The 22,293-nt window shown below is 40.2% G+C and overlaps 1 long non-coding RNA gene across 1 annotated transcript in view; it reads right to left on the minus strand.

The window, feature by feature from the left end:
• Positions 1-498: 498 nt before the first annotated feature.
• LOC120567382 overlaps positions 499-22,293 on the minus strand; it is a 48,612-nt gene continuing 26,817 nt past the window's right edge. Inside the window, exons 2-4 of the long non-coding RNA XR_005640563.1 lie at positions 7,972-8,297; positions 4,489-4,608; positions 499-582 (exon numbers count right to left, since the gene is read on the minus strand). This is a non-coding gene — a long non-coding RNA (uncharacterized LOC120567382). The remainder of the gene's footprint in view (positions 583-4,488; positions 4,609-7,971; positions 8,298-22,293) is intronic.

Raw genomic sequence — 22,293 nt, forward strand, 5'->3', positions numbered from 1 at the left:
CGTTACCTGTGTGTTCAGTGTCAATGTTTGAGTGCAGGACGGTAGAGGCGTCGTTAAATGTTTTATAAGGAATGGGGCTGCACTTTGTGAAATCACATTTTACCTGGGTCATTTTTGTGGAAGGTATCGACATATTGATTCATGCAAGTAGTTTATTAAAAGTGCTTGTTACTCAGATGAATAGCTTACTTGTTATTAGTAATGCCTGATTAAATGAGATGAAAACCAATAACATCTAAATTCATGTTTGAATCTCTCAAACCAGTGAGAATCATGTGTGCTCGGCCTAAACTGCTCTGTTATGTAGTTGAAAAAAAACAACATTTTGTCATATAACTGCCTTACAACATAATTCAACATATTGTCAGTTTTTCATCATTAGCATATAGTCTATTAGTTAAGGTCTGTTGTTTTATCTTTGAAAATGGCAAAGGCGAGACCGGAAGAGAGAGTGAAAGTCAGCCACTGGGAGGTCTCATCTTACCAATCCACATCCGTTGAGCTGACTGTTGGCTGAGTGACATTGACCCATGACACCAAACTCCCTCCACTGCCACATCCTCCAAGCTGTAAAAAGCATGTCTGAAACAAGGGGGGGTAGAGAGGGAGTGAAATGGAAGAGAGGAGGAGGCGGAGGAGGAGGAGGGGGGTGTTATGCTGAGTGTCCATGGAGGAAAGGACCAAAGTGCTAAGATTTGTGAATGAAATAAGGGATAGATTCCTGTTGTTGTGAGTTTCATCATATGGGGAGTGAAACTGCTAAATTGCCTGTTTTATTGTCATTTTTAACTTATGTCCTCTTCCGGTCACCAGGGTTCCTCTCTCTCTCTCTCTCTCTCTCTCTCTCTCTCTCTCTCTCTTTTTTTTTTTTTTTTTCCCCCTCTTTTTTTTTTTTTTTTTTTTTTTTCAAGCTGAAGTGACCACACACCACACGTGTCACAGGCCTACAAGACTGGGGAAACCTGCAGTGATTTAGCAAACAAGCGCGCAATCAATGGTGCAGTGAAGTGTGTAACACATGCCAGTCAAAACCTATTACGTTCAAACAGCCCTCTTCATCTTCCACTCCACTGGTCCGACCCTTGGGCTTCTAGCCGAAGAGAGTGGCCAGAGGACAGCCACAGGATTGTGCAGTCATACACTTGTGAAAAAATGTTTGCTTGTTTGCCAGTGATTAGGCCTCGTTCATTTAAATTCCCAAAATCTGCTGATGTGTCAGGCGTAATGTGATTACATTATGCCTGATTACATGATTACAAAATGTGTGAAAATCAGTATGAATTTTAATCATCAGCAAAAAATAACATTTGCAGCACCAGCACTGTAGTTTAGCTTTTGTATTCACGTGGTAGTAAACTTAGTGTAAACTATGGTGATTTGCATATTCTTGAGGTAAAAAACACAACTTTTGAACGCAAGATGAAAATCTTTTTAAACTGCTCTGCATCTTTTGGGTATTCTTTGTTTGAAAATAAGAATGCAAGCATAATGTTTAACAGGGAAAGGTACTTGCAAAAGGCCTGTTTGCACCATATACCTACGTTTAAGTAAGTTGTTATTACAGTTGAATAGTTATATGTAAATTAGGCCTTTTGCCTTTTGAAGAATGTGTTTCCTTTATTTAAATTATTTTTGTTGCACTTCATTCCTGACAGGTACCACTGTCTTTTCAACTTCTTAAACATTTTTTTTTTTTATCATACTCAGCTTATTTAAATGTTCTTTGTAATGATACATTTTAAGGTTATATTAGTCTTGCATTGCCAGACCTATCTCCACAGTGCTGTAGAATAAGGTCTGGCTACACCACACATCCATTTTGAAGGAAAACAACGTTCTGGTTTATTGGCATTTCTTTAAACCAATCACAATCATCCTGGGCAGCACTAAGCTTCGGACGCAGTGATGGTGGCTCTGCAAAATGGTCTCGGGAAGGAACTTGTTTAGGTGGAACATTTGCACCCCGCAAGGAAAATGAAACATACACTATTAAATTACAGTAAGTAACATTAATTACCAATGCTCTACGCCAGGGTTTTCCTTCCAAGCTTTTTGCCTTTATGGTGAAGTAATGTATTGTTGTCACAGGTCACATAGTCATTATCAAGACCCCGAATTTACATTTATTGTGTAAAAATATCACAGTGTACACCAGCTGACTATTTCTTCAGTAAAAAAGAGCTAGCCTAATGCTAATAGCATAGTAATGGACTCCCTGTTCCTGTCACTGCTGCTTTTTGGCCATCAGTGCAAATATTGAGGCAGCATCACTTGCGATTCTCACAAACACACAGACACACACACAGACATAGACAGACACACTCACACACACACACACACACACACACACACACACACACACACACACACACACACACACACACACACACACACACACACACACACACACATACACCCACACACACACACAAGAGGCAGGCTGCAAGCAAGCCTGTTTTTTGTGTAGCACCACATGCGAATGACGCTAAAAGAAGTGAAATGAACCCTTTGAGTCAAAGAGGAGCTCGGGGCGTGCTGCAGGCAGAGAGCTCAGTCAGAGAGGGAGCTTGGCAGGCAAATGCGCCTTCTGTTGACAGCTTCCACTGAACATCTAATGGCAAGAGATGGGGGCCCACAACCGCTTTCTTCCATGCCATTGGTTTCCCATTTCATCGCATTTAGTAGGGCGCCTCTTAGCGCATTTGTAAATATGTCAAGTCACCATTCATATTTTACAGTTATTAGCATTGTCTCTCGATTTCTGTTTTGTTTGAGCGATGGTGTTTTTCTTTTTTTCTTTCCAAGGAAAGTTCTTTGTTTCAGCTCTTTTTCTGTTTCAGAGTTGGAGAACAGGACTAGGCACTGATGCCTTGGAGACTGGGTAGTTTTTTTTTTTTTTTTGGTAGAAGGGGTTTATGTATTCTTTATGATGTGATATACAGCCCGGGAGAGGGAACATTGGATAAGTACATACCAATGCCAGGCTACGTTCTCAGCATGATATGAGGATGAAAATGATATAAGAATATCGGAGCACTTGCTCTATTTCTGTCAATACCTGAAGCTGCCATTGTTGGATTATCAAGATTTTCTAGGTGATCTTGCACAATTTGCTTATCTTGAAAAAATACAACAACACAGAACTCATTTATCTTATGACCCGTTGGGAACCACTGCTCTATACAGAAGAGTGGACATGCTATCAAGATCACAAATGGCAGTTAGTAGTGACGCCTCCGGGGCTTTATACTAAACAGAAGTTGCACTACAGCTTTTATTAGCAAATCTATTTTGTACAATTAGCAAAATAGTTGCACATAATAACTTGTGCTTGCCACGTGGGTACAACAACTGTAGCCAACCAGACGTCACAAACACAACTCTGGATATTCAGCCATCTTTGTTACGAAGTCATTTCAATAAGCTTTTACTGACAATGTTTAGAAACTTACAATTCCATAGCTTTAAAGGACTGAAAAACTTGGTCTTAGTGTTCAAACAGGCCTTACGCATTTCAAATCAGCTTCACTGTGTGTGCACGGTAAAGAATGACATCATTACGTGGAGGTACCTTACACTCCGCTCTTATCCTCTGTCTCACAACCTTTAGAAGAAAGGGCACATCTCTGGCTATATTCCAATTAATATTTTCCCATTTATACCGTACATCCATACATCACCTTGATGTGCCCACTGCTTTGAATGCACTGAAGGAAATGAAGCAAGAAAGTACTTTTCTTAATGCTTGAAAATGATAAACATGTTGTTCCTTGGCTATCTAATTTGCTGTGATGGCATTAATCAGTGTTGCACGGCGGGCGACGGCAACGCGGAAAGGACAAAATGAACCAGGACATTAGTCAATGAGAAGAATGATGCATTAGCTGTTCACTAATAAAGTCATTGAGTGGGGGAATTAGACAAAGGACTTAATGTTCACATGACTTAGACTCCTTGTGTAAGTATTATACTACAGTACAGAAAGAGATGCGAAGACACAGGTTTTAGATGGTTTGGCACAAATGGCCTTGTTTACTAGTAGTACACTGCATAAAATGAGACAAAAACTCCTTCTCTTACTTTGTGTTCTTATTAATCAGTGTGATGATGAGATTTGGGCCAATTTAACACTGATCTGCATTGTGTTCTGCATTGTGTTCAAAGCACTGAATTGATGGTAAAGTTATTCTTTTAATTATTAAAATTCTGTAAGCAATACAGACTCACATTGAATGTTCTCTAGTTTCTGTTACATCCACTTATAATCCAATTACACAATCTTAGAAAGCAAGGTTAATTAGTGGGTTTAGATTTATTTTAAAATTCCATCAAATATAATCCTGCATTTCATCGCTGTCTACAATGTTGCCGGTCTTTGGTGATTTTTTTTATTTATGAAGATATTTCTTTTGCCATGCATAATGACAATTCATCAAACTATTAGGATCAGCAATTAAGAGTACTATAATTAAAAAAAAGTAGACTCACCACAGTTAGACAGGAGCCTATTTCAGAGAGATCAGGTTCATCACCAGGTGGGTTGGACTTTATATGGCCTCCTTCAATGTCATAATCGTGTGGGATCCCTCACTCCATTTGTCCATGTTACTGTGTAAAGACATTAAAACTGTCAGGACAGTGACTCTATCTTAATAAAACGTTTGCATAAGCACATGCCTTGGATTACTTAAAGATCCAGAATGTAATGTTAGGTTCAATGTAGTCTCGCATTGCCAGACCTTCCTCCACAGCGCTACGGAGGAGGGTCTGGCTAATCCACACAGCAATCCGTGATGGGAGAAAAACGTGTTCTGGTTAATTGGCATTTCTTTTAACAAAGCACAGTTGTCGTGGGCGGCACTAAGCGCCGGACGGAGCAACGGTACCGCTGCAAAATAGCCTCGGGAAGGAACTTGTTTTGGTAGAACATTCAAAAGTGTACATTCAAAGGTTGTTTTAGTCGTGCAACAGAAAACACAGATTCACAGATAGTCTAGCTAGCTGTCTGGATTTACCCTGCAGAGATCTGAGGAGCAGTTAACCATAGTCCTCATAAATCGGCCGGAGTTTAAAATGCCAACACAAAGAAAGTCCTGTCAGACATTTGATCTGCGACTGCACCTTCTCCTACCACTTTAAATAATTATGCAGTTTTTCAGACTGATGCTGTGGAAATTTGACCTCTGTAGTACTCTGTCTTCCCTTAAAAACCCACAAACAGTAATGGTGACTGTCACACATATTTTAAAGCCGACACATTCAGCTCATCAGTTTATTTCTAATTGTGAATTAGCTTATTAGTCCAATATCAAACTTTGATTATGCCTACCTTGATGAAGATATTGCTTTCTTTCAGTAATATAACACAAACACATTACTGAAACCATTTCAAATTTGGTTACTAACGTCAAATTTTTCCTATTATTTATAAAGTGTTACTGCCTATAACTGATAGAGATAGAGGAGAGTTTCAGTCAGAGAGAGAACATACGTTTAAAGTTTTATACAATCTATGGATTACCGACAGAGGAGGAAGAAGAGCAGACATACGGGGAGACGTCATGGGGTAAACAAGGAAAGCGATACTGTACAGATTGGTGGATGGACAGAACTGTTGGAGGAGGTGTAAGGAGGTGGAGTGGGGGGACGGTGCCAGACCTCTAACAAGTGATTATACTGAACCCCCCCCCCCCTCCCTCCTATCCCTCTTTCTCTCCCCCTCAGGGCATGGGGACAAGAGAGCAGCAGGCTGGCAGTGTCTGCATGTGTGTCTGCATGTATGTGTGTGTGTGTGTGTGTGTGTGTTGATGTGTATATATAAATATATATATATATATGTGTGTGTGCGTGCGTGTGTGTGTGTGCACCCTGCCTGTTTCAGCATATTGTGCCCTCAAACACAAAAAGATGATTAGTGGGATTTTCTGTGGGCTGAACAGCATGCCTTTAAGACTGAGACAGCTGGTAAAGGATGTTCAAGATGAAATGGTCCTGGGGTCTCCTCGCAGCCATTCCACTTGAAGAAAAGACAAAAAAATAAAATCTGTTTCTGGCCAGCTAAGAGTGGCTCTATTCATTCGCCGTGTTACATATTCCAATGAAGTCAGCTCACCCAGGTAGCTGAGCATTATCGCCATGATGGACAGGTTGGAATAGATGTAAACATCTCTCCATTTCCTCACTTTCTCCATCACAAACACACACCATTACATGCACACTAAGGTGTCCCTTTGGCCTGGAGCTTAGACAAACACATTGACTTTAATCAAACTAAACACTTAAAGTTGGGCTTGTATTAAAACAAGGGGCGAACCTCTGCATTCCCTCAAAGCTAATATAAATCCAACCAACAATATCTATTTATTCCTTTATGCAATATGCCTTTAATAAACATAGTGTCAGAGGGAAACCAAATCATCTGCGGCTGAGAGCATGTAAGAAAATCAATTAAAATGAAGTCACGGAGCTGGCTGCCCAATTGTCTGTGGCAGTTATTTGATATAATATGGTTAATACTACTGGCTGGGTAAATTAACACAATTTTGCCATAGTAGGCTGTGTGCGTGTAAGAGGGTGTAGGGGGAGATGTGAGGGAGGGCACTGAGCTCCCAGGGGACCTCTGGGAGTCAGAGTAATACAACACTTGAAGTAAACAATAGCAGTGGCTGACCGCAGAGGACCTCAGATGCTCACTGAATCTACCAGGATGTAATTAAAGCTCGGACAAATTATCAGTTCTTACACGTGTGCTTCGGCTGAATGATTAATCGTTTTAAAATGGCAAGAGACACAAATGTAATGGTTTCTCACACAATTACCAGAGTGTAAACAAGCTGTAGGAGGTGAAAGGTCACAGCCGAATTTGCTAGGTCAACATTTCTGGTGGGGAGTTGACCCCTGTCCCATTGGCCAGAAAAAACACTAACACCCACTAACATCTGGCTTTTGTCTTTAGTGGTTACAATCGGCATTCATTACCGGGACTGACTGGTAATGACTGTGCAGTAGTCACAGGTATTTATCGGCTCCATCCTGATCTGCAGTGATGGAAACATGACATCGGGGTGGAGTTGCTAATTTTCGGCCCTTTTCAGCGCGATGCTATGATGTGCGTCGCCTTCGTTGGATACTTCTGTCATCTCGGCCACAAATTCCTTCAATCTCAGCGCAAGCAGCACTCAGACATCATTCCAAGTTAGTCGGCAACAAGTTTGAAAGAGAGAGTGAATAACAAATAGATAAAAACAGAAGTATCCACCGTAACATCGTCATTGGCCTCCATACTGCTTTCTAGTGTTTTCTAACTCTGTTTTCCAGTGCGTTCGTGGCATCGAATATTACACACTAATAAAAAAACAGAAAGGCATACTCGTCGCCTACTGGCAATGGGAATGGAGACTATTGCCTATTTTTAGCGGAGTTTACCCATGCTCAGAAATTAGATGAGAAGATCGATACCACTTTTGCCTATTAAATATGAACCTACAGCAAACAGAAGGTTAGCTTTGCACAAAGACTGTTATATCTTGTTTGTTTAATCTGCACAAAAAAACAGGTGTCAAAACTACAATTCGCCGTTTTATGTGCCAAAATATGCAGAGAACTCCAGGAAGTTACTGCTCCAAGCCAAGAGGTTTAGTAATGTTGGATTAAGGCTACAACTAATGCAATATTTTGGTACATGTGAGCTACAGTTTTATAGAAAACTAGACAAGTTCACTTAGAAGTTTACTTTTCTGGTTTTGGATGACCTAAAACAAGAAAAGACTGCTGCATTATTTTATCTGATTCTATGTGATAAAATGTAGACCACAAATTTGTAAAAAATAATCGCAATTGGATTCGTAATTGCAACATTCGTCAGAAGAATCACAATTATGCACACAATGTTTCTATTTCTGATTTTGTTTTTTTCTGCTTCCATGTCGCTCTCTTTTCATTTTCCTCTTCCATTCCATATTTCATATTTACCTGTAATAACTCTCCATCTTAGTCTCGCTCCCTCTCTCTCAGTCCTACACACATTGCTGGTTGTTGGTCGTGCATTGTACTGTGATGCATGGACATCAGTGGATCGTTTGTATGGTGTCGCAGAGCGATTGATTCTGGTGGTGGAGGAGGGGTGGTGAGGGAGGTGGGTAGAAGGGCGGTGGCCAGGCCCCCCACGGCCTGCTGGGAGTAGGAGTTGGAACCAGGCGCTGAGCTGGAGGGCAGGACTGAGGGTCACAACACATTGTTCTCCCCTCTCAACCCGTCTGGAACCTGTCACACACTTGTAATGGATGGTGAAAGAAAGACTGCGAAGAAAAGAAAGGGGGAGGAAGTAGAAAAAAAGAGCAGTTGAGGTACTTTTGGATTTGTTGTCTGTGACTGTGACAAATGAGGGATCAATCAGGCCTTGAAAAATTAGAAACAAGACGATACCAGTGCATCTGTTTTCAGGAAGTGCCTGTCACCTTTTTTTTTGTTGCTGGATTTGTATATACATGTTGTACTAGTAGTTAGAGGAATTTTTTTAAATCCAGCTTTTGAATCAGATAATCATATTTGAAATAATCTTTTATCCCATTACAACAAATTCTGCATAGTTTACATTATTGCTAACCATTTTGAAAAGCATACAGTAGTGTAAGTTTTACTCCAGCTGCTTTCCATTTGTTTAGTCAGTATACAAATCACCATTTACAGACTTAAAACCTGCTTGAGATAGACAATCTCACCGCAAAATCATGTTAGCTTTATCTTTCAAAGTACAGCAATGAAGCTGTGAGTAGGAAAAGTCCCTATTTGTGCATTTAGGTGCTTGAGACATGATAGTTTTCTGTTGACCTGCAACTTTTATAATGCAAGACAGAATCAAATTGGCATTATCCTTCTTTTACGTCATTAAAAGCAAACGAAAGGAAGAGGCTTCAAAACAGTCCCAACTTGATAATTGTTAAAATCACAAGAAGATTGTCGATATTGGATGATTCTATAAATTTTGGATTATATTTGATGACACATTTTATGACTAATACTATTGCTTACCAAATCATTACTTGTTGGTCATTATGGTTAAATTATGGTTGGAGTTAGGTAACTAAAACACTTGGTTAAGGTTTGGGAAACACTATGGTTACTGGTAATATGAAGGCATTAATTGCACTTGAATCTGTGACAGGGCACAAAGTCTGGTCTCCTACATGAAATTCAGATGCGCTACACACTCATCCACCCTTCTGACTTCCACACTCTGACCTTCTGGGTCACTACATATTGGACACAATGCTTCTTGCATTTGGCATTGGATAGACATCATGAGGTGTGAACATGTCCAATACAGATCATAATATTTCAAGGAATACTGGGATAAAACATCCTGATCATCATCACTATCATTACTGCACTCCTTAGAGACATCTAACTACTGTATAAATAATGGAATAGAATGAAGGCAACTTATTATTTAACTCTCCCATGTTGGTAACTGCAGATGTAAACTGTAACCAATGGCAGTCTAGAAGGAAATCATCTAAAAAGGTCCACTGTACCAGCTAAGAGTGAGTGTTGTAGTACAACAACAGCAGTTCAGTCCATTTCCTGTAGATCAAAAGGTGATGAAGGCTGAAAAACCACTGACAGATCTGAAGGCCCTGAGAGTATCCCCGACACAACACGTCTCATCAGCAGCCCCAAAATGAAGACATGGAACAGGACACTGGTTGACAGGGGCTCCCTTGGTATGTGTATGTGTGTTAGTGTGTGACTGTGTACATCTGTGTGTGTTTGTTCGTAGGGTAACTTTGGCACTCTGGACCTTGCAGCTGCGGCACATTGTAGAGCCAGTGTTCCACGTCAGCATCAAGGAGCCATGAGTGTGTTCAACATGCAAATGATAGCAGATCAGTGAGGCTGGTCTCTGCCTGCACACTCCCATGAGCCCCTTAACAAAAACAAAATCCCTAAAGCACAGCCATTTCATAGAATGACAATATCTGTCAGATTATGTGACATGACTCACTGAGATATATCACATGGCTCAGTGTGTAAATATTAAGTCCAGTTCTCTCTTTCCTTACTCACAGTATTTTGTTCACGTGGCAATGTTCACTGGGCGTTTTCTGAGGTCCATTTGAAAGGGGGCATGTAACACAAAGGCAATGAGGCCTAATTAAGACACTTTAGCGAGCGATCACAGTGGGCAGATGGCTTTCTGTAGTGGATCCAAGCTCAACCACGGGACACTGTGAAGTTGAAAAGAACTGCCAAAGGGGGCACTGCAAGTGGGCTTCCCTCCTCACCAGCCAAACGGGTGGAAGGTCGGGCGAAGGATGGAAATAGAAGATGTGTGGGTGAGAAGGGCAAAGTGTGAAAAGGAGACCACCCTGCCGTCTAGAATCAAAGGAAAAATTATCCTTGAGGGGAGGATTGATGATAGGTATTAAAGAGGTTGTAAAAAAAAGTTTGATGCTTTTTTTGTCTGAATCTCTGACGTCATGATGCTGTGGGATTTTCGTTTACAATAGGCATCCATGTAGACAGGGTTACCAGTCACAATGGCTGTCATCACTGCTCCCTCTCAACCCTGTAAGACAGCATGGCGTGTCTCATTTCTAGCTCAGTGTGTTTGTCAATCCTCAGCTGGCCCTGCTCCAGCAGCAGACAGATCAGAGGATTATGTAAGCTGGAGGGGCCTTGAGCTAAGTGTGCTGAGAGTTACTCAGAGGTGTGATTTGACAATGTACGTGCCAAACCATCGCCCAGCCCTCAATACATGCAATAGATGTTAGTGATCACATATCCAGAGGGGTAGAGCGAGCAGAAAGAAAGCAAACCAATATTTTTGTTGTTACTACTCTCAGTGCTCTTCTTCTTTTTCTTCTCCTGTGTTGTTATTTCATTTATGTGAGTTGAAGGGAAGCGGTATGAATGGAAGATGGATAGAAACAGGTAAAAAGCGGCAATTCACCTTCAAGGAAACTAAGCTGAGTCTGTAAAGAATGATTTTTTAATAGAAGTTTTGCACAGATAATATAGAGTAGATGGCCAGTGGCTATTCTTTATTCACACTCTACTGTTAAAGCAAGACTAAATTGTCAAAGCAATGATCAAACAGGTGAATTGTCACTCGCATTGTCCAAAACAAACCATATATACAGTACATATGCATATATGTATGTTGGTACATTATTTGTTGATGTAGAATGACTGCTGTGACTTAAAACTCCCCCTTGAAGTTTCTGCGGTGACAAGCCCCTGAGCTGCGGATGAATGGATGAACACTGGCATCGGCAGCCCTGCCAGCGTGGTGCCCATGCCTTTGAAACAGCCATGGTAAACGTATGCAGCGTGCTATTTTCATCCCTCCGCGGCTGTCAACCTAAATCTGCCTCTCCAACTGGTCATTTTTATCACTTGCCAAAACTGCCAACTGGTGGTTAACTTTTAAGTTAGTTTTTAAATTTCATTTCCCTAGAGTCAAACCGAACAAGAGTCAGCCAGAATTTCCAATGAATTGCCCAGGGGCAAAAATGTTTTGTTTTTTTCCCCTGCATCCACTCGCAGAGAAAAATAAACAAATAAACTAAAAAAAGAAAAGGAGGAAGAATCATACACAGACAGGAAGGCGAGCCTACAGACATCCAAACACACACACACACACACACACACACACACACACACACACACACACACACACACACACACACACACACACACACACACACACACACACACACACACACACACACACACAGTGCATGCTACTTTTCTTTTACACAAAAAACAGACTCACATAATATTATTATTACATATTATATTACTACATAATCTATCTATCTATCTATCTATCTATCTATCTATCTATCTATCTATCTATCTATCTATCTATCTATCTATCTATCTATCTATCTATCTGTGCAGGAAGAGTCAGGCAGCCGTAATGGCAAGGCAGCACTTGTTAGAGAGGTAATATCAGGGTATAAATAAATCCTCTGTATCACAGATGGGGGAAAGAAAGAGAGTGAGCATAAAGAGAGCCATCCATCAGTCTCCCAGGGGAGTGGGACAAATTAAAGCCCATAAAAGGGCCTCATTACTGGGGGCAGCTCTCCTGTCTCAGCCTCCCTCATCCTTCCACATCACCTCTCTAGCTCTCTCATTCTCCTCTTCTATTTCTCTCTCTCTCTCTCTCTCTCTCTCTCTCACACACACACACACACACACACACACACAAAACACCATAACTACCACCACTATCAGGGGGAAATTATACACATAAAACACTAAGGGATCCAGTACTGCTGCTAATATGTCCATATGACAATGTCCATGGGCACTCGCTGATTCATTCCACACCATTGTGGCGAGCACACACACACACACACACACACACACACACAGATTATTTGCATATTGTATTTTAATTGATTGTTATAGCAGGTGATGAAACCACTTTATGACTGTTTTCGTGCTTTTGATCATTTGGACTTATGAGGGCTTATACATTTGCATTTGAATTATTTTTTACTTAGTGTTGTGGAAAGGTGCAGAACACAGAGCTCTTTATACATTTAAAACTACAGGAATTAATGTTAATGTGCCCATAATCCTATGGTGATTTTTCCGGTTGTACTGCAAATCAACTGGAATTGGGAATCCTCACTTACTGTAAAAACTAAAACTGAAAAAAGAATTGTTCCCCAAAAGCTGAGATTTGTTGGTAATGCAAAGTTTTACTGAAGTACAATTAGACAGCCCAAGCTCGACAACCAATCAGTTATTAAAGTTTCCCAACGAACAGATGCATCTTGAATCTTCTCACTAAAACATTACCTTGCACGGCAGCTAGATTCTCCCGATATCACAAGATTATGTGATAATCGCGGGATCACAAGATCAAACGTTATACCATCTTGTCAGGCTTCAAGTAGTGTGTTTGTGTCAGAACCACTGTGGTTCGGACCAATCAGTGTCCTGTAAGGAGCTACTGGCATCTACGGGCGTGCTTTAGGTGTGTGTGACGACATAGAGAGGCGACTGATCGTTCAAAACAACAATGGCAGCTCCTAAAGAGGTTAGCGTAGAGCTGGGATAGCATCAGTTATATCAGAACTGGGGAGTATTTCTTCATTGAAAGAAGAGCAAAGAACAGCATGGAAGACTTTTCTCAATGGAAACGATATGGATCGTTGATCTGATTGGTTGAAGTTATCCCGTGATAGATGGATAGACAGATGCTATATTCCCTTTTCCAAACAGTTTCCAATGACAGCTTTTCAGATAGTTCTGTGTAACAAATCATTTGATACGTCAGTGTCAGTTTCATCTATAGTTAAAACAATAATCAGACACAGCCCCACCCTCGATTAAGTTATGTTGTGTTATTATACTGTATTTTATTTGTTTTCCTACAATATCTACTCCTTTTTTTACGTGCTTTGTTAGGAAAAAGATTGTGGTCTTGATTGAATAACGACAAAGTCAATGTATAGACGAAGCATGCTGCAGGATGCCTTGAGTGTTTCAGTATTAAACCAAAACCACAATCTTAACCTTAAAGTTTAATTGTAAACAAACTAATTTATGTTTATATTGAGCAGCTCTCACTAAAATGCATTGTGTAAATCCTTGAAGCCTGTCAAATGCATTGGTTGCATTTTCTTCCACATAAAACATTTGATGAGCTGATTTATTTTACATTTTGAAACCCCCTTAGCTTACATCTATGAGCAGCCAGTCTCTGCTTTTGCTTGCAAATTTATGTTTTTTGTGCGTTCCTACTATACTTTCAACTGTAGATAAGTAGATCAGTGTAAAAGCACAAAAAGTATCGGTACCGGCTCAAGACATAGAAGACTCTATAGTAGAGCTGGGCAATATATCGATATTATATCGATATCGTGATGTGAGACTAGATATTGTCTTAGATTTTGGATATCGTCATATCGTAATATGACATAAGTGTTGTCTTTTCCTGGTTTTAAAGGCTGCATTACAGTAAAGTGATGTCATTTTCTGAACTTACCAGACTGAAAAATGTTGCTACTTAGCGTGGCTGACAACCATACTGTAGAATTCCAAACCGACAGCGTCTGCCACCACACAAACACAGAGACAAGGACAAGGATGAAGAAGAAAAGAACGACCTGTAATGAGAGCAATAAGCAGGGAGGCTGAGGGAAGTAGCTCTGGGACCCTTGGTACAACCAAAGCCCCACTGGCTTTCTTTCCCTCCACAACACCACCACCAATGCCTTCTTTTCTCCCTCAGAAATTAGCCTAAAGACTAAGTACAGAGTTATGTGCGGCTTCTTATTTCATTATATGCCCCGTGTAAATAAAAGAAATTTGCCATCAATACGGGCGAAAGTATCTGCTGAATCCCATGAAATCCCTGACATGAATTATTGACAGTCTAATGGGACTAAGGGAATGGTGCTGGAGTTGAAGCCTGAGAGCAACCATGGTGAGGAGAAGCTTTAATATAATATCTATTTCTGTGTCTGTGTGACATATAGCAACTCCCTCCTCTCCCCCCCAACCCAACAAACCAGCATCACAACTATCATCTCTCCATACACAATCATAAGCACATACACACCGCCAGCACCACCTAATGCAGTGAGCAACCTCACCGTAAATTTAAATCACCCCAGGTTGAGTTAACAGTTGGCCAGGGAACTTTGAGGGCACAATTAAAACACTGAGCGAAACTCAGTGCCTGTTTACTTGGAGAAACCTTGTCAAATTACACTTTGACATCTCGTATTACGGCAGCGTGAAATGAGAAGGGTTGATAGGATCTAAATCAGAGAAAGCTAGATGAGATGGTAGAGCTCTTGAGGGGATTCATTCCAGCATTCACCCGCGGAGACGCTAGAAAGAGGCCTGTGTAACATCTCACTTTATTTTCCACAACGCAATGTGAGGCCCCACTTTCTACTTTTGTCTTTCAGCTCAAATTCACACACAAACTGCATACTCAATGATTATTTGCATTAAATTATTAATATGCCAATGGTAACTGTGCTGGGCTTTGGAGTCGGTGCAACCAGCGCACATTCTTTCAAGATGAACATGGCAAGAAGGAACTTCAGAGCTGGTAGCCCTCATTTAAATCAAGTAAGAAAAGAAGACACTATTGATTCCATGCTCTCTTACGAACACTGGTTTGGCTTGCCTTCCAAAACATCATTTTTTGCAAGGGGGGTCCCAATAGAGCTCAAAACAAAGACGACAGACGTGTTTGAGGGTAATACTCTTGTGCACAGCGTGAGGCATGCACTAACAAGAAGGAGCAGACAAAAAACAGATGTTGCAAACTTCATCCATAGTTGCGAAGCTTCTACCTATGTGGCCGCACATTCAGGGACAAAATATAAAGAACTCAAACAATGCCAGGACAGCCATATATTCAAATATGCCATACAAAGATGTCTCACCAAGAACGTCCCGACTGCCAACAGTATTGGTACAATACAGGTAATAATAAAAAAAAAAAAAATCAGGCACAATTTCCACCCATCAACATGGCAGTGTTTGCTTGATTGTAACCCCTTCAGAATTCAACACTTTTCAAAAACAATCCACGTTCATTTCTCCATCATCTTCACAATAATGTAAACAGCCAAGTTTGAAGGTATGGTACAGGACAAAGCAGAGTCTGACTCGCTCAGCTCACGATCAGTAGAAAGGAAAAACTCGGGAGTCTAATTGATGGTGCTGCTGTGACTGCTGCCCTTCAGAGAACAAGAGCTTATTATTCGCCCGTTGATGATTTGACACAGTTTGATCTGCACATACCCAATTGCAGGGCTTCTGCATGAGGGTTTGTTTACGGATTGACTGATCAAAGGGCCCCCGCATGTCTCTTTGTTTGTTTCATGTACGTGCACAGAGGGACAGTTTGGCTTTTATTACAGTAGTCTGAAAATTTTAATTTTTGAGTCCATTTGATAAACTGAACTGAATATATTTATAAAACACCTAGCTTTGGGAGAGGCCTGGCCTTGACTTACTGCACTGCGTTTTCAAATAAGAAAAGCATGTTTTACACATTGAACTGAGGAATCCTAGAAGCTCTACACCATGTGTTCATGTGTGTTTTTGATCACAAAAATTCAAGTTTGGAGTGATTGAATTTTGGAAAAAAAAAAAAAAAATCCACTACTGCATGAGCTGATGTAATGAGAATGGCCTGAACCTTAGACTGTCAATGAAGAAACACACAAAATCCAGTATATTACAACTAGGCTCTTAGTTTTCATAACTTTGGCCATTGTTTCTAACGGTTATTACACAATTGTACTTGTAATAAGATCTAAAAACAGTGACAAATCAGACATGGTAAGAAATACAAGAGTTCAGATGATAGACAGGTTGTAAACAAGCCAAAAGTTGTGTGAAATTATCTTCATTTTCTCTTCCAAATAAGTTTGGCTTACCTGGAGGTCTGATCATCTGACTCATATATCAGCAATTTACTTGGTGAGTACAATTACTATTTCTAGTTATAGTTCCATTATCTTTACTGTGACTATTATTGCCACTGTTCATCACACCCCCAACCAGACACCGCCTACCAAGAGCCTGGGTCTGTCCGAGTTTTCTCCCTAAAAGGAGTTTTTCCTCGCCAGGGTCGCACTAAAAGCTTGCTCTTGGGGGAATTACTAGAATTGTTGGGTCTTTGTATATTATAGATTGTGGTCTAGACCTACCCTATCTGTAAAGTGTCTTGAGATAACTCTTGTTATGATTTGATACTATAAATAAAATTGAATTGAAAATGGAAAATTGAATTGAAAATTGAATTGAAAATTGAATTGAAAATTGAATTGAAAATTGAATTGAATGTCATTATAGCCAATAGAAAAAAAGATCCAAATTAAAGCATAATTACCCTTATTAAAGATTAGATAAAGAGATATATATATATATATATATATATATATATATATATATATATATATATATATATATATATATATATACATTTGTTTTTTTGGTTGCTATTGTCAAAAAACAAAAAGTCTGTCACACAATACTTTCTGACTTCCCTAGTCCGTGGCTCTCAACCCCAAGCCCATTTGTTCCTACTAAAAAACTTACAAATACATACTCTCATTTTTTAACAAGTCTTAATAATTTCCAAAAACAGCTGGCCACTGTAGATTTTAGCATTCATTGTTCAAACAGGAGAAAATAGTGTATATGTTCGGGATTATTTTCAGCTACTGATTAGTTGTGAGTATTTATGGCAGCAGCACGATGTATTTGGTATCAACTCAAAATAAATTACAGTGCCCATGTTAACTGCATTGAAGGATTATGTCATCCAGTGCAATGGCGTGGCTCATTTATGTGTTTTATTAGTTTTTGGCAACAATGGAGGTCTATGGCACAGAGAAATAATATATCAGGCTTTTAATACACAGACAAATTATCACACACACACACACACACACACACACACACACAAACAAACAAAAAAACAAGCATGCTTGAACAAAGAAGTAGAAAAACTGTTACGCTACGCCGCACGCACGCACGCACGCACGTATACGCGCCGCACACACACACATACACATACACACACTGTACATTCACAGTCTGGTACAGCATGAATACTGCATGTACTGTATGTTTAAAACACATACGGTTAACAGAGGATCAGAACCTACATATGCTTCCTGCTGGCAGGGCTTTGGGGAACTGCAATGACATGATTTGTACAACTGGCACTTCACAAAGCATTTACCAGTCAACATTTGTGTGAACTGTATATTCACAGGGAGAAAACACTTGATGGAAAGGGAGAAGGGTTAGAGGATGATGAGAGAGCAGTGGGCAAATGATCCCGGCTCAGCTGCTGACAGCTGGCACAACTGTGTCTGTGTACAGGTAGGTTATGTGTGTGCATTTATTTATACATATATCTTGTGGGTTGAGGTTGCAGCCATGTGTGTGTGTGTGTGTGTGTGTGTGTGTGTGTGTAAGTATGTGTGTGTGTCCTGGTGCAGGTCATTAGAGGCAGCTTGCTGTGCCCTGATTTGTGCACTCACAGTATGTGAACACAGCAAGGGATCGATTAGTACTTTGTGTGGCATTTCACACAGGTCTCATCTCGTTACCTTCATTTCCTACTGCCACTGGATCAAATCTACAATATATGGTGCGTTTGTGTGTGTGTGTGTCTGTGTGTGTGTGTGTGTGTGTGCACGGTGGGCAAAGAGAGAGAGATAGTGAAGCAGTGACCTTTTTGTGTGAGAGTAGTGCTACAGTTGAGATGCAACCAGCCAGTGTGAGTGGCAAGTATAAATAATACATTTATTGTTTTGCCCAAGTACAATGATAAGCTTCACACTGCATTCAACATCTTTTCATAACAAAAAAAGGTTCACAGGAAAGTACATGTTGGTGGAGATGACGATGAGTCATTATGTTGGTTGTGTCGGGTTGTGTTGAGTTTAAATGTCGGATTGTCAGTTTTGAAAAGTTATAAAAATGGTTGGACACAGCCTCCCCAATTCCGTTGTCGAAAAAAATGAAGGAGGGGAGGGTTTTTTATCCATCCGACAAGCACTTTTGATTGTGTATAGTGGCCCCTTAACTGGTAAACTTCTGGACTGTTAATGGCTTCACTTGCTCATGCATATACTGTATACCAGTGCAAAGTACTTACACATACATGCATACTCTCATGCATATGCATTAGGGTGACCAGACATCCCGAAAAATTCGAGAGAGTCCCGAAATCCAAGCAATTGTCACAAATCCCGAATCCTGCCCTAATTGTCCTGAAAATTAGAGCGGAGTCTCAAGAGCAGACTCTCGAGTAGTTATAGTCTGATAGAACATTAACAACTGTTCATGGTGATTGAGTCGTCCTGCAGTTAGCTCCTGTCGTCACTTGAGTTCATGATTTTAATGACTTTTTATTTGTATTTTCGGGTTTACATGACAGACAGTTGAGTTCTGAATAAAAATAATAAATAATTTTGGTTTAATTGCCCTAATATATAATAATAACTAGATATCAAAAATCTTTGTCAGGGTTTCACAAAATGACAAAAAATAATATTTCTTATCTGCCGCCCCACACACATACATACTTATGCACACATACAAACATACTAAGCACGCACATATATACATACTCAAACATGCACAAACGTACATACTCACACTCATAAAAAGCCTAATACTCATACACACTCACGTTATGCATGCAGCATGTGTATGTATATGTATGGATATGCATGAGAGTATGCATGTATGTATGTGCCGGTACAACTAAAACTTGGATAAGCTTAGGAAAAAAACATTAACAGTCCAGAAGTTTACCAGTTAAGGGGCCACTATACGCAATCAGAAGTGCTTGTCGGATGGATAAAAAACCCTCCCCCCTTCACCTTTTCGACAGCAGAATTGGTGAGGCTGTGTCCAACCATTTTTATAATTTTTCAAAACTGACAATCCAACATTCATACCCACTTCACGGTGTGATTGGCCAGCAGTGTGCAGGTGAGGCCAGGGTTTGAACTTCCCTCTCTAGCTCTCTTTTTTCATTTTTTACACAACTCTTGCTGTCACTTGTTATGTGAACAACCGAGTGCAACACAATGAATGTCTTCCAGGAGAGACAGTCTGAAAAATGATTAGTTATTCCCATATTAAAACAAGATTGTACTTCCGTCTTAATGATGGCTGGCTTTGAACTTGTCTTCCGATGAGACCAGACAACACTTCATACAAACATTCATACTTCATAGTTCTCTTAGAGCCTAACCCGATCATTGGTGACACAAACCCCAGTCTCCGATGTCTAAGTCAAGTACTTTGCTACATAGACACCCATCAACTCCAACTTCCTCCAGCAGACATTTGGCTCAGTTTTAATAGAGAGGACAGCACTTATTGTGCCCCGTCCAACCAACTTTCATCTTATTTTGTTACATTACGTATGTAGAGTAGATGACATGATGACTGATCACTGTTTAACAAAGGACAATAGTGTGTAGACACAGAGGATGTTGAGTACAGCACACCGAAGTGGGTACTTCGGGAGGTAAGAGGCAAGAGGAAATCAAGTGTGTCTCCTCAATTAACATTCACTGGTCTATTTACACACATTCAAAGTGAGTGGCCCTTAACACGGCAAGGTGCTCAGGAGGCTGCTGGAAGCACCGAGGGTGGAAAGCTGAAATCAGCACCACACGCACAAAAGGGAAAATCTGGCTGAAACTACACAAGAAACAGAACATGTCTTTTAATGAAGCAACCGTGGTCCTCGGTCATAATTTTCAAAGAAGCAGCCAAGATTAAAGTCAAAGGAGTCTCCCAATGGCTTCAAGTCTGCACTGCTTTGAAAAATACCCCCAGTGTAAAAAGCAACCCCCCCCCCCCTCCCCCCGTCCTCCCCCCTTTTTTTCGCCCACCCCGTCTTTCTCTCTTTCACACTCTTCTTGCTATATGTTTCTCTTTCTTTTCTCCTCTTTTCAAACAACTGGAGCTGCACTTTAGCCACCAATTCTCGCCCCTGATCCCATCATTAAAAAGGCTCAGGCAGAACAAGGGCTTTTTACGTGTGTGTGTGTGTGTGTGTGTGTGTGTGTGTGTGTGTGTAAGAAAGAAGCAGAGAGAGACAGACCGAGACAGGCTGACAGACCTGGGCCTGCCAAGCGACGTGGCGCTCACTCTTTAAGTGCAACAGACACCTCCTCTCCGACTACAGAACTAACACTATGCCACGCGCACGCACAATAGTATGAATAATTGATCGGCCTGGGGCTTCACGTGTTAAGAACAGAGGAGGCGTGCCAGTAGCGTTTTCACTTCAAATTTGTATTGTCTTTAGTCTCCGCCAGCCATCTACATTTCTAACACCTGCCTCAGTCAGATGTGCGCTGGTGCACTAGCCCCGGAACTATCTTTCATCTCACACACACTTACTGGAAGAAGAGGAAAAAACACACACTTTCAAGAGATCATTATCTAGTAGGGAAACCAGGACACAAGTTCGATAGCTTCCCTCTTACCTCCCGCCTCCACCGGCAGTAACCTTTGTTAGATCATTTTAACACCTGCAACCTTTTTAAAAAAAACAAAAACAGAATAGAGACTTCTCACTTGCAAAGGTTTTTTCACCTTAATGTTAAAAAAAATGTAATATGTACTGTTACTTGTAAAAAAAAGATTTTTTAAAACTCCAACGGAAAATAAACACATCAAAAAGGCCCATAACGCCGAAATTGTCATTGCATGTGCACTTTTGAAATAGCTTTGGTAAGTTGACACACAACTTCTTGTAAAAAAAAAAAGCTGCAGGCCTTGTCGAGCTCAGGGGCTGGAAAAGATGTTATTTAAGGGGTATTGGATTAAGTCGTAAGCATATTTTGTGAGCTTACTTTTATTTACAAATACTGTATATTTAGATACAGTGCTGTTTGTTTGGCTCTTATTGTCATTAACTTTACTTTGTGAAACAATTTGCCTGATGAAATGTTTTTCACTTTAAAGACCTGGAACTAAAACACTAGAGCTTGAGGTTAAAACATACCAGATAAGTCATTGTTTTTTTAATGTATAAACATATCCTGAATAAACATCTGGATCTGTTACAAAGAGATACAGCAAATGAGCATCCTGTGTAACATCTGAGCACGCTGACATGTTAACTGCCTTTGTTCAGAACCTACGGAAGTTCTGTTAAAAAGAAAACCGACAGCACAAGCTAATTCTTTTGACTTTCATGCATCTCCTCCACATTTTTTACCCTAGCCGAAAAGAGGAAATCCCTGAGTAAGTAATGAGTCAAATCTTTAGTCCATATGCATTATACATTAAGTAATTCAAAAAATTAATAAATCTTCAATCCGCCAAACCAACAAGGGGTCATTTGGTTTTTGAGGAAGTGGTCCATCCTCTTCTCTTGTCTCCTGAATAACCAAATCGTGTTTCACAGTCGGCCTTTTTTAACAAAAAATTTTGATTTCCTTCTGTTTCTATGTAATAAGTTTAAAAAAATAATTTTAGATGGTACCGTATGTGATCAAAAACATATGTTTTCTTTCAAAACTGCTTCCTTGGTGCTTATTTATCTATATGATATATGACACACTTTAAGTTCAGCTTGTTGGTAACTTCCTAATCCTAACATCCTAACTATGTGAGGTATTGAACAGTGAAGATACGACGTGTGTCTAGCGTAGCAAGAAACACTTTGCATTGTAAGAAACATTCAAAGATCATGACCCCTATACTCAAAAAGGGAACCTCATAGATCTAAGTCACAAAAGGATAAAAGCATCC

Source organism: Perca fluviatilis, chromosome 1 (assembly GCF_010015445.1).
Source record: "Perca fluviatilis chromosome 1, GENO_Pfluv_1.0, whole genome shotgun sequence".
NCBI lineage: Eukaryota > Metazoa > Chordata > Actinopteri > Perciformes > Percidae > Perca > Perca fluviatilis.